Below are 12,447 nucleotides of genomic sequence, written 5' to 3'. Positions count from 1 at the left end.
GAGTAAAGACGCAAAATTTCAAGTTCTGTAAAAGTTTTCAGAAATGATGGCCAGTCTACAGCCATAAATGTAACATACTTATTTTTTTTCCTCTGAAGGAAGGGGGTACTTAACATTGTCATTAAGGGGAGATACTACTCCTTTACCAAAGACCTTGAAATCACTGAGATAGGAGAAAGTAGATGGGGACCTTCACTGGGGATATGGATAATATAAGAAAAGTACATACTTAATAGTCTCTGAGCAGGGAGGAAAGCTTCACATTTCATCCAGTCATATATCAAGGGGGGGATTGCTATCTGCCTCCTATCACTTATCTGTTCCTTTGCACCTAAACTAATACTAAACTAATACTAATACATTCTCTCTCTCTCTCTCTCTCTCTCTCTCTCTCTCTCTCTCTCTCTCTCTCTCTCTCTCTATATATATATATATATATATATATATATATATATATATATATATAATGCATGAGTTTTCCAGAATCCAAGTCCCAAGACTGAGAAACTGGTCATCTGTGGAGTATGTTAGACCTTAGGCTTAACCCAACTAATTATGTCAGTTTACATCTCTCATTAGTCCTTCCTCTTCACTTCCACTGAAATCACTCTACTTTGAGTCTTCATTCCTTCTTGCCCAGATTATTAATAGCCTCCTAACTGGTGTCTCTACTTCCTGTCTAACTGTTTTCAAAGTCACCCTCTTAGATACTCCTTAAGCAACTATGATCTGTAACAATCATGTCACTCCTCCACTCAAAATTCTTTAGTGGCTCCTCACTGCCTACCAATCACAGTATCAACTCATGATCATTAAAGACCCCTCTTTATATCCAACAGTCATTGACTTTTTCAATTTGATTTGATCTAAACTCTTCACAAATTCCCCTGATTCAGGGTATAATTGGAATAGGGAGGCAATGTGTTATGATATAAAGAAATCCCAAGGGACCAAGATGGTACAAGGGTAGAGTGTCCTTGATATATCTTCTCAATTAATATATCAAAAAAAGAAGGAAGGAAAAAACAAAGGAAGGAAGAAAAGAAAATAAGGAAGGAAGGAAAGGAGAGTGGAATGAAGAGAAAGAAAGGAAGAAAAGAAAAACAGGATATAGAGCAAGAGGACCTGAGTTCAAATTTAATATAGTCACATACTATATGACCTTGGAAACATTACAACCTTTAAGTCTTAGTTTCTTTCTCTGAAAAATGAGGGGTTTCTGCTTATTGCCTTCCAAAATTCCTTCTGGCTCATAAACCTATAATATCATCACTAATCTACCACCAATCCTTGTCCTGAACTTTGTGGCAATTGGTTCTTTGCTTATAGCATTTTCCCATGGCTGGAATAATGTCCTTTCACTTCCAATTTCCCCCTTCTCTTCTTTCAAGGTTCAACTCAGGAGCTATATTCTTCACAAGTCTACCTTGACTGCCTCTAAACAACATGATTTCAATCTCATCAAATTTCCAATAGCACTTATCTCATTCTTCCTTAAGAACTTTCTACCCCTACTACTGTGGAGTTTAATGGGTGTCTTTGGAAGTGTGGTATCCTTCTATCTCCAGGGTCTTCTTGTACAGTGCTTTGTGTATCATTAGTGCTTAGTAAATGTTCTAGTAGATATAGCTTTAAGATCTAACAACTGACTCTTCCTCTACAGATTTGCCATATCTTAGTAGCTTATATTGTTTTCCATTAGAGGTAGGAGTATATTATTAGAAAAGAGTGTAACTGAAAAAAAATAAAAGAATTCAAGGAGATACCAGGTAATTGTAAGGAGAAGGGAGAATGATTCTCTCCTTGACCAATTTAAAGCTGGCCAAAATTCTTACTCTTGATAGCTTTGGATGCCAGTTACTTGCTTCTACATCCCAGGGAGAATTTTTACTTCCCTGATGGACTTTGATACTAGAAAGTTTGACTTGTCAAGTCACAAGAATCATAGAATTATAGAGCTAGAAATGCCCTTCCATATTAAATCCAATAGCCTTTTTTTTTTTTTGCAGGACTCTTCCTGGATCATTCTATCAAATTTGATTGTCTTTTTTTCTTGATATTTTATTGTTCCTCAATTCTGTATTCATTTCTGTTTGTCTCCCCCATTATTCCTACACATTCTCTATTGGCCCCTTCCATTTCTTACATGTGGATTCCAATTCAAGGAAGGCTCTATTTTAAGTCCCTTTCTCTCTTAGTATTTTGTATCCCTTGAAAATATGAATTGAATTATCACCTTTGTACAACTTTCAAATCTGTACATCTAATCCTTTCCCTGACCTCAAATTCTGTATGTCTCATTGACTATTGTACTTCTACCTCTAAAGTCAATGTCTAAAATTCTACTCATCAACTAACCTCTAAAACTCTAATCAATACCCATTAATTTTGCCTCCATTATTGCTTAGATTCATTTTCTCCTTTCTAATCATACTGATAACAATTATCTACAAGTCACATTGAGGGGTGGGCTGGAGACAGTTTATATGGGCTCTTGAAAGGCAGCTATTAAATTATTAGTGTAAGCATTTATACTGCAGAAATCAGTAAAGGCTACAAATCAAGTCTTAATTTATTGTTTTGATTGTCTAGACTTAAGTGATAGAGAAAATGTTAATAATGAACTTTAAAATTAAAAGTTTGTCATTCGTTTATTGTTGGGCTTTTTGGCAGAGGGAGATATGGTTATTAAACATTTATGAGCCTACTACTGGGTCATACCCCACCTGAATAATTGTAGTACCCTCTAACTGGTTTTCTAGCTTCTTGTCTCTTCCCTTCCCAACCAATCTGTCAAACAGTTACAAAAATTATATTAATGACAGTATGTCACTCCCTTCTTCAAACTTTTGACTCTCTGAATACAGAATCTGGTATTCAAGGTTCTATACAATGCCGCCTCTTCACCCAACAAACACATTTACTTCCTTCATGCACCATACCTTTGAAACAAACTGTTTCCTCATCTCATCTTCTACTTTTCTGCCCCACTCTAATCCATTACATTCCTGTTCCCTGATTCTCCAGTGAAAAATAAAATCATCTTCCATGTTTTTATGTAGATCATCCTCCAATGATTAGAAAGCACCTCCCCTCCCCATCATCTTCACAAATCCACCTCTCAAAATGTCTAGTTCAGAAGACACTTCCTCCACAAAACAGCCCTTGATCCATGGCCCCAATCTCTATTCCATATGAAAATATCTCCTTCTTAAAAATTTTAGAGACCACTCTGAGAATACCTAAGAGAGCTGCTACTTTGAACCATTCCCTTTCTACTTTGTATCATACTTATTTGTATCTTGTATTCCCTCCATTGCCTCCTTGAAGATAGGGATGTATGACTTGTCCTGCACCCCTCCCCAACATTTTTTAATCCTTAGCACTGTCTGGCGTGGAAAAAAAAAATTTATGTTTATTGTTGTTGTTTAGGTTTGTGACTGATAGAGGATTCAGACTGTGTCCCCAAAGGTTTAAATCAGAGATATAGGCTTCTTACTGCTTCATAACTTCTGTAAATAAGGGCATGAAACCTTCATTGCAAACTGCATTGAAATGAATTGCAAATAAGAATTCTGCAGAAAAACAGATAAGACATACAGTACTTGATTATTAAAGAGAATTTTTTATTGTTTTTTTTTAAATTAGCTCCAACAACCAACCAATTTGAACTCATTAATTAAAAGTATTTGGGGCTGTTGCTTAATGGATTTGAATGAGACCAAGGTTTAATTATATCTGAATTGGTAGCATCTTCTTTGCTGAGTGTCAGGTTGTGAAGTCCCCACAAAATACATATTTTCGCTGACTCACGAAAACCATGGCAATTTAAAGCAAAGCTTAAGCAGCAGCACAAGGCTACTCTTCAACAATTTTTCTCATGGTGCTAATTAAGGTTACAGGAAATGAACTACTTGGAAACATCAAAACAAGAGTTAAGTTGTTCCTCCCAGCAGGTCTCTCTTTTTCCTGCTTCCTGAATACGCCCCATTATTTGTGAAATTAATAATGGAGAAGTCAGGGCTATTGATGTCAAACAACACATGTGAGTACCACCGAATTTAAGAGTAGGAAGGGGGACTTAAAAAAATTATTTAGTCCACCCCTACTCCCATGTTATAGATGAAGAAAGAGAGGCTCAGAGAAGTTATGGTTAATTTAAAGCCACATAGCTAGTTAATGAAAGAATATAGACTAGAACCCTAGGTCTCCCAATTTTCTGTCTTGGTATCTTTCTTACTATGTCACTGTAGGTTGCTAACAAAGAAAATCAGAAAAGCTGGAAAGAACTTTTTCTTTAGAGATCCTCTATAATCTGTGTCCTGAATTTTATGATTTTGGGAAACAAAGCCCCAGAGTAGCATAAAGATTTGCCAAACTTCTAACAGTTAATTAATTTCAGAACACTGAATGTGAAATTTGTGAACCCCAAAGAATATTCATAAGCCTTCACATGCATTTGGCTTTTTGTCCCATGCTTGTGATCTGATTATGTACCAATGAAGTCCCCTAACTGCCTACTTGCCTGTTTCCTCAGCATCCCTAGCATGCAGTCAAGTTACAAAAATGCAAGCATGCATTGAAGTGCAGAGGTCATTGAGCTTCACTTTTCAGCTAAAAATTGAGCATATTTTATTTATGCTATCTCTACTCTTCAGAAGTCTAGACTCTAATGAGGATATTTCAGATGAAGAAACATCTCTATGGTTGCTCTCCCCAACTCCATCAACATGCATTTCCAAACAAAGGGTTTACATGCTATAAAATTAAATCTTCCAGTCAAATCCTAATCAGTGGAAAACTGATGAAATGCCATCCGTTGTGTTATAGCACATTACTGGGACCTGGCTGCACAAGAACAAATATTTTAGAAAAACTCCTCAAGTAACTCTTCCTAAGTGATGAGGGAAACAGAACTGATGAGAGTTTAAATTAGGGTGGGTTCTTTTTATTTTAATTTTGTTATTTTCCAATTATATATAAAGTTAGTTTTCAATATTCATTTTTTTGTAAGATTTTGAGTTCTCGATTGTTTATTTACCTTCCTCCCCTCTCATCCTCCTTTCTATTATAGGCTATACATGTACAATCATATATAACATATTTCCTTATTAGTCATGTTGTGAAAGATGAATCAGAACAGTTAAAAAAAATCATGAAAAAGCACCATAAAATTATTTCAAAAAGTGAAAATAGTATACTTTGATCTGCATTCAGACTCCATATTTTTTCTCTGATGCAGATGGCATTTTCCATCACAAGTCTTTTAGATTGTCCTTGTCCACTGAATTGTTGAGGGAAGCTAAGTCTATCATAGTTGATCATTAGACAATATTGCTGTTAATGTGTACAATGTCATCCTGGTTCTGCTCTCTTCCTTCAGCATCAGGTCATGTAAGCCTTTCCAGGTTTTTCTGAAATGATTTGAGTTTTGTTTTTTAATGGCACTGACAATGTTTGGACTCTTAAAGGGAAGTTAAGATGATTTTTAAAGCACCTGTGTATTTAGTTATGAAATCATTCGTGCTGTAGAAGAAAAGAGAAGATGGGAAACGAAAGGGAAAAACCACACCATTACAAAACTCCCCAAACAGTTGATATTTACTTTATTATATATTGTATGAGTTGTCTGAAAAATATTAACTTGCCTAATTAAGACCTGCTGAGTCTAGTATTATAATTAGTTTAATCTTTCTGAGTACACAACTACTAAGCAAGAACGGGAGCTAGCCCTGGCAAGAAGGGACATTCTAAATATAGGAAATATGAATGTGGAGGTAAGGCAAATATATTTGGCACTCGTTCATTGAGGGATGAACTTTTATCCACTTGCCCAAGTTGCCAGGATAAGCAGATAAGCACTTTATTCAATGAATGTATCCTAACTCAATAACTGTTCATTTCTAACTAGAAATTTGGAATATATGGTATGTGATTTCAAGGAAAGTTTTAGTGAATTTCTTTAAAACTCCCTGATCTATTTTTAGATTAGGCCTATTCTCTCTCAAGTTACTATCTTATGAAGGTTTCATTGTAATGAATGACACTTTCAGGTGAGTGAGGCCTTTATTATTTGGCATTTTAGAAAGGACATCAGTTTTTTCAAGTCATGAAAGTTCAAATTGGTGAGGTATTAGACATTCACCCTACTGTTAAAGAATAATCAGTACACACATGACAGTCTTAGTACATATTTCTTTTCATGTCATTACATACAATTTTTCAATGCTTTATATAAAATGCTAAATCTAACCTTTGCTATACATACAAAGGTGGTAGGGAAAAGTACGGAACAAGGAATATTTTTCTTAAATGTCCCTTACATTATGTGTTTGTGATTTCTTTTTTGCCTTACAGCATGAATTGTCCCACACTTCAAATTTCTAGGAGCAAAGTATATAACTAAAAAAATAGTCTGACATGGGTTGCAGAGAATATGTGAATTGACTTCAAATCCAAAGTCCATTTCTTAGTCTTGATGCTACAAAAAAGTCATATGTTCCTGGTGGTTCTTTGTTTCCTGTTCTAATATGCTGATACTCTAGTCTGATAGTGAGAAAAAACTCTACAAACTGCAAAGCACCATATAAATGTGAGGTGTTACTCACCTTTATCTATAAAAAGTATCTATAAAAACTATTGTGTAAATAGATAATAAGACATGGTCCTGGGAGTAGTGCTAAGAACTATGTTAAGTATGCTTATAAAACTAATTCATTTTTCTATGTTGCATGTGACCTGAGTCACAGAATGCTATATTCAAGAGACTTTAGAGATCACCCATGCTAGCCACTAGACTAGATTTTATAAAGGAGGAAAATGAGGCCCCAAGATTGTAATGAGACTCTCCCTCCTGATAAAAATCTCCTTCAGTACCCATGACTGAAAGGAGGGGTGGCAATAGCTCCAAGTCCTTTTGGACAACTGGACTATTTTCATCTCAAAAACCTTCTTTTAGAATGTAAAGTCACTGAAGAGCAAGAAGGCCCCAAATATGCTAGGAAGACAAAAGACATTATTTTGCATCATTAATGCTTGAAGTCTATTAAAGTCACTGCCAAACCACAGATCCTTTACTAGAGATCAGTCCACTGTGGATAGGCCAAGCTGTCTAGTTTTTCTTTGAAAAACCAAGCCCAAACTTCAGTCACTTGAAATCTCCAGGATGAAAACAAAGTGGCAAGCCTCACATGGTAGCTTCATTAATTTTAAAATTGGGGACAAGGAGAAGAGCAAAGTGGTCAAATTAAAATCATGGAAAACAAAATTCAGAGACTACAAGAAAATACTCATTTTCTTTCTGATATTTCTTTCCAAGTGTTTAGGAAGTACTATTAAACATTAATGAGTCATATCCTATTGAGTGAGAGAACTTTTCAAACAGCACTGGTAAAAAGTGGGATATCTGCCTTTTGAGATTATTAAGGGTTCCGAGAGAATTCCCCTCACCAAGTGGAATCCTCAAGACCAGAAAAAGCTGATGTCCTTCTTAAAGTGTCTTATATTCATGGCCTCACATTATAATTCAACCATTATAATGCTAATCATTCATTAAAAGGAAGTCTGCTAGCATAGTTATTTAGATTAGGAAAGGGCACCATCTAAGAAAATAGGGAGCTAAAAGAAACTGAATAAAGTTGTCCTTGAGACTGAATGTTCACATATTTTACATTTTTGGTTAGAAATAGACAATTACTGAATCAGGGTGCATTCATCCGAAGGAATCTCATCTTGGGCGAGTGAAGAACCTGTTCCTGGCTGACATGTTTGCCTGTCTTCTTGTTCATGCTTTTTCTTATACCCAGTATACTTCCCTCCCTAACTGCATTTCCACTTTTTGAATTAGGACTCATCTTCTAAGGCCCAACTCAAAACACTGCTTCTTCTATAAAAGCTTCCTTGATCTTTAGTGTAAAATGATCTTTTCTTTCATAGGTCTAATATTTGCCTATCACTCCCTATCACCCCACCACATTCTATTCTGCATTAGAATGACTGCATTGCTATTGGACATATACTGCAGAATTGCAGTGTCTTATTGCATATTTATAAGTATGACATAGCTCCCTTGCTAGATCAATCATTCAATGAAGAAACCAAAAAAGCCTACTTTGTACTACTACTGGGGATAGAAATTCAATAAATGAAAGAATCTTTACTCACAAAGAACTGCCATTTTAATGGAAAAGACAAAAAGTAAATAGATAAGTGGAAACAGAATAAATATAGACTAATATAGAATAAGTTTCATAATGTAAGGGATCAAGTCTTAATTATGTTTGTTTTTCTCTCAGGGAAAATCAGAGTGCCTTGCACAAAATAGATACTGATTAAATGACTTTTGGATTCCTGCCATTATGACCATCCTTCTCTCATGGATCTAGTTGATGATGGATCATTGCTAATGATACAAAGAGCAGGATTTCTCGACCTTCTATGAATGTACGTACATACATGTTGCATGTATGTTTATGTATGTTAAAGACATGGGTATAAATGTGTTACATGAGTATGTAAATATGTATATTAAAAACCCTGCATTTTCATATAATTAGTTTCCTTTGGGAGCCTATGCATTTTTATTCATGCTTCTAAAGACATTCTGAGAAGGGCTCCACAGGCTTCACCAGACTGCCAAAGGAAACCATGACCAAAAAGGGTTGTTAAAAACTGCTGAGATCTTAGCCTCTAAGCTTACAGATGACCCATGAGATGAGATTCAGTTGAAGTGTAATTGATTCTCAAACTGCATCTTTCTGACCTGTTCTAGTCTGAGAGGGAGCTGTTTTCATGTAGAAAACAAACAATGAAGTACCAATCAGAAAGAAGAGGGCAGTGCCCAAGAAGACACCTTTACCTGATGGACAGCAATTGTAGATCATAGTCCCTAACTTCTGGATAACTTAAAATGAGTATGTACAGATTAACTTTTGTGATTTCAAAAACAAGATTTCTGTATAGTGACTGACATAGCATAAGCATTTACTAATTTGTCTCCTTTTCCTTCTATTTTTTCCCCCAGTGTAGGATACTGATGCTCTAGTAAATTGCTAAGAAGTGTTGGTGATCATACCACAGTGAAACCAAGTCTGGGGAGCAGGAAAGTGGAAAGGAAGAGAATATGATAAATATATAACAAGAAATGTTTGTGTTACAAAATAGGAGGAACCAGAGGAAATGGTTTCCAAGGTCATCCTAGTGAAGCTTGGCTTCCTAACTTGAATTGTACTGGACTTTAGTGTTAGGAATTATTCAACTGTAGATTTCTGAGAAGCAATTAATTGATCAAAATTCTTCATCAAGACTGTCCTTCAGAATCATCCAACATGCTGATTCTTTTGGTTCAGATTTAATGTATCACTAGAGATCTTTTGTCCTCACTTGGTTCCGACAGTCTGATAGTGCTAATGACACTCCTGTTGGCTAATGGAAGTCAGGGTACAGATTTCTGCTGAACTGGGAGTTTTCTATCCTCAGCTCAGGAATGCAGAAATATAACTCATCATGAAAAATAATGAATCAGAAGCTGATTAAGCATCACTTCTATATGGCTCTAAACCACTTGAGGAGCAGCAGATTCACTTCCTTTTGAAATAATGAAGAGCTGAAGAGTGGGGAATTCCATTCATTCCTGTAGCATTTGTTTCCCTGCACCTCCAGGTCCCCACCTCTAACATGGATTAGAATAAATTGCTTTTAAATTGCCTGGAGACAACCCATTCGGGTTGTAGATGCAAGGCTCCACTGGTCTTTAGGGTCATTATTTCAAAACTCAAAATTCATTCATTTTAGCTATTGCTGGCATCATGTACAAAACAAAATCACCACAGCTATACACTGGCTGATTTCCTTTACAGCAACTAAGTGATTCAGCCAAAATTCCACTCAGACTATTTGAACAGACTCTAGGAAGATCAAGAAACAAGACATAACTACACCAGTTCTATTAAACAAAGGCATTTGGTTTACTAGAATGAAAGCTACCAACTTCTCATGGTTCACCTCTGTTGGCCATACCTGTGCCAAGGGTGTCCTGATACCTCTGTCATCTTCTCCTGGGCTTTGGATGGTCTCTATTTTTGCCCATTCCCCATAAAGTGATAGAAAATAGATGCCAGAGGTGGTGGGTGAGCATTCTTTTTTAAATGTGCGAGGCTGAATAAGACATTCATGAAGTTAATAGAGGTGTGAACGACAGTAATGACACACTACTGAACAACTACACTGCCAAATGTTATTTTAAAAGAGGATGAGCTTTTTCTAACATGCCATGTAGGGGAAAAAAATAGTAAAGCAAAGCAAATGGCAAAAATAGCACTGCCACAAAAGGGCAGGAAATTTTTGTTCATCCAATGGATTTTAGCTCAGGACAGACTGTACCCTTCTCAACTCTGGGACCTGCTAGAAGTGGCAAAAATGATACTATGGGGTTTCTCTGGGGTTTGGAGACTATTTGTATATTTGCCAGACTGAAAAATTATTTCTATGGGCTACAAAGTGTTAATGAGGACCTAAAGAACTCGTCGGCTTTTATCTCATTCATGACCCACTAAAGAGGGAAATTATCTCCCTTTCACAGATAGAAAAATTGAAATATGGGTAGGAAAACAATAACAATATCACTATACAGGGAAAGGAGTCAGAATAGTTGGGTTCAAGACCTGATTTTACCACTCATCATATGACTTAGGAAAATTACTTCTCTTCGAGCCTCAATTTTTTCCATATGTATGTGATAAGAGGATTAATTCAGGGGAAATTCATTCCCTTTCTTTAATTTGATCCCCCAGAATATGGACAGGTATATCAACATCTTGTTAAAAAGATAAATGACAATGCCCAATTGGTTTTGGGTCATAGGATCATAGGAAGATAGGTCTTAAACTGAAAGATGCCTCTGAGGGCAATAAGTAAAATCCAACTTGTTTACAGATGAAGAAACTGAGTCCCAGGGAGAATAAATGATTCACTAATAATAATAATAATAATAATAATAAATAATAATAATAAACAATGAATAAGAGAGACAGATTTGAGCACCATTGCTCTGCTTATTTTCCCCCCTGGGCCATATTGCTTTAAAAATCTCTTCAGTTTTCTCTCATTTGTTGACCGTGATATATTTATTCTCTTTGCAGCTAAATGTGATCTGAGAATATATTTGTGAAGTATATTATTTTCTCTCAATAAAATATATAGAAAAAGGTACAAAAGGAACCTTTATTTTTCTCAAATCCCCTTGTACCTCCAAGTTATGAATGACAATTGATTTAGTCATTCTTCAGTATTCTAAAGATTTCACAACAGGTGAGCAAAAGCTAATCTAGGAAACTACTTGTCGGTTACTGCTAAACCAATAGCTTCCTAGAAGTCACTCAAACTCATTTTATCTATGAAGAAGGAGATGAGAAGAATGGGCAATACTGACTCTCACTTAAACTGGTAGTGACAATACCACAGATTTGCCAAAAAAAGTAACTGATTACTGTCTGCTCTTACTTCCCTGTCCAAAAATTTCCAATAGTTCCCCACTACCTAGTGGATAAAATTCAAATACATTTGCCTGGCAATCAAGGCCCTTTATAATCCAGCTTCATCTTGCATATCCTATTTTTTTGATATTAAGATTATATTTGATGATGATGATGATGAAGATGAAAACTCATGTGCTGAGCACTTTACAAATATTATTTGATCTTATCCTCACAGCTTCCCTGGGAGGCAGGTGCTGCATTATTCTCATGTTATAGTTGAGAAAACTGAGGTAAACAAAGGTCAAGGGATTCTTACATATCCTATTAATTCCCAACACAGTCTCCACTTTAGATGGATGGTATACTTTTTCTTTTTTAAACAAATATTTTGTTTTCCAATTATAAACAATAGAAGTTCCTACTTATCACTTTTTGTAAGGTTTTGAATTTTGCAATTTCCCCACCACTCTCCCATTCCTCCCCCCCATCCCCCCACAGAATGCATGATGGTATGGTTTACATTGTTTGATGGTATGCTTTTCAATGGTTACTTTTCTCTTTCCCTCTGTCACCTCACCCTCAAAAAGGTCATTTTCATTTCAAATTCTGGGATCTATGATTTCAGAAGAACATTAAAAAGCTTTTTTGCCCAGAGAAGAGCAACCAGGATGATAAAGGGTTGAATTCATAAAAGATGAGTTATGGTTGAAGGAAATGGATAAATTTTATCTGGAGAAAAGAATGAATGAATGAGGGGGACATGATGACTGAATGCAAAGATCTGAAAGGTTATCAAGGAGGAGGGCAGAAAGCAGAACCAGGAGAAACAGCTGAAAGCTGTCAAGAGACAAATGTAGGTTTAATGATTAATAATATGAAGTATTCCCCCTCCTTGGAGGTCTTTAAGAAGCAAAGTACCAGCAGTTATTGGGGGGGGCTCTTCCTTTGGTGTGTGGTTTTTGTCTTGTGTTCT

The 12,447-nt window shown here is 35.9% G+C and overlaps 1 protein-coding gene across 4 annotated transcripts in view; it reads right to left on the bottom strand.

Moving 5' to 3' along the window:
- MGAT5 (alpha-1,6-mannosylglycoprotein 6-beta-N-acetylglucosaminyltransferase) overlaps window positions 1-12,447 on the bottom strand; it is a 419,199-nt gene that overhangs the window by 38,558 nt on the left and 368,194 nt on the right. The gene's annotated exons all lie outside the window — the stretch shown is intronic.

This window comes from Macrotis lagotis, chromosome 1 (assembly GCF_037893015.1).
Source record: "Macrotis lagotis isolate mMagLag1 chromosome 1, bilby.v1.9.chrom.fasta, whole genome shotgun sequence".
Taxonomy (NCBI): domain Eukaryota; kingdom Metazoa; phylum Chordata; class Mammalia; order Peramelemorphia; family Peramelidae; genus Macrotis; species Macrotis lagotis.
This window is presented reverse-complemented; position numbering and strand designations above follow the sequence as displayed.